The sequence below is a fragment of the Pristiophorus japonicus genome, unplaced genomic scaffold, assembly GCF_044704955.1.
Source record: "Pristiophorus japonicus isolate sPriJap1 unplaced genomic scaffold, sPriJap1.hap1 HAP1_SCAFFOLD_45, whole genome shotgun sequence".
Lineage (NCBI taxonomy): Eukaryota > Metazoa > Chordata > Chondrichthyes > Pristiophoridae > Pristiophorus > Pristiophorus japonicus.
Genome location: NW_027254352.1, coordinates 2803955 through 2805545, shown reverse-complemented (window position 1 = coordinate 2805545; position 1591 = coordinate 2803955). Strand labels below are relative to the sequence as shown.

Here is a 1591-nt window from a genome sequence, read left to right as displayed (position 1 = left end):
TCCCATTCCCCCTGTTTCTTGAACTATTTCCCTTGTTCTGTGGTTAGTTTTAATGTTCTTGGAGCTGCTAAATCCCATCTTAAGGGTGCTCCGAATGCCACTATTGCTGAAGCTCCTACTACCGCGGGTTATGCAGCTCCTAGTTCCCCTGTGTCTGGAGCTATTTCACTTGTTCGTGAAGATCCTAATTCCCCTGTTTCTGGACCTTCAAATTGCGCTGCTTATATTGCACCATATTTTGCTTTTTATGTGGCTGCCATATCCCCGATAAATTTTGCTACCCTTTATTCTGATTATGGTGCGCTTTCCTAATTCCCCTGCTGTAGGAATAGCTAGTTTACCTGTTTTATGAGTCAACTCTTGTCTTATTAATGTAATTCGTTTGTTTCTGGAGCTATTTCCGCTGTACTGAACACATTCCTGTGTTTCTGGAACTCCTAATTCCCCCGTTGTTCCATTGCTGTGATCATGTAAGCAGTGAAATATATTGAAGAGCAAGGGTCTGGTTATTGTGAAAGAGCAAACAAAATATACATTGTGGAAGAATAACATCGAAAATAAATGTGACCCCAACAGCCAGAAAGAAGATTAAATGCTGAGTCCTTTCAGCAAAAAACTCCTTTCCCAAACATTTCTCTGACCGAAACTTCACAAAACAAAAATTATGCATTTAAAGTCATTACACCCGAATCTTCGCGCACCCGAATCTTCTCAATCAGATGCCGCTAGTTGTGCCGAATCAATGCATGTCCCTTTGCAATATTCAGCTTCGATGCACACTTCTAAATGTGCCACTAATTTATTGAATAACAGAATAATGGAATGGTTACAGCACGGAAGAAGGCCATTCAGCCCATCGAGCCCATGCCTACTCTCAAGAAGTCCCACATCCGCGTCATTTACCTGCAGCTGTGCATTTTTTTCCTTCAGATAATGATCCAACTCCCTTTGGAAAGATAAGATTGAGTCTGCCTCCGCCGCCTTTAAAGCAGTGTGTTCCAGATTCTAACCACTTGCTGCGAGATGGCCACCTCCTGGTCCAATGTATAAAGTCCGAGAAAAACGGGATCAATTCCTACCACACTCACAACCTTGCTAAATATAGCAACGTCATTCTATTCGCGCAATGCAAGCTCCTGATGTGCAGGGCAGCTGTTGAGGTTAAAGCTCTGTTTATGTTCCCGACATTTATTCTGTCGCAGCGTTTCCGTACTGTAGTGGTTATCAAGTTTGCCTTGCACGCAAAAAGTCCCCGGTTCGAAACCGGGCGGAAGCATTTCGCAAACCTGTTCAATTAATGATTAGAAAAAATTTAATAATTCATGTTAATGGTTCAATATTAACAGAGTGCAGTGCCTCACGACGATGTTCCATTTGCTGATTTTGTGTACCGTTCTGTACAAACTCAAACTCTACACAGTGTCTCTCAGTCCCTCTCGTTTCCAGCCCTGAAGGGGATAAACACATCTGAAAGCTGCACATTCCATTCATTCAGTTGAGCTGTGAGACTGTTAAAGGATCCTGCCGCGCTGCCTCGCTTCACAACAGAAAATCGAAGCCACAAATAAACCAATAGACTAAACGCTCTTCC

General features: G+C 42.9%; 1 non-coding gene across 1 annotated transcript; it reads left to right on the top strand.

Moving 5' to 3' along the window:
• The first annotated feature begins 1203 nt into the window (after positions 1–1203).
• Positions 1204–1276, top strand: trnaa-ugc (transfer RNA alanine (anticodon UGC)). The gene has a single exon. It is a non-coding gene; the product is annotated as a tRNA-Ala (tRNA).
• Positions 1277–1591: the final 315 nt, after the last annotated feature.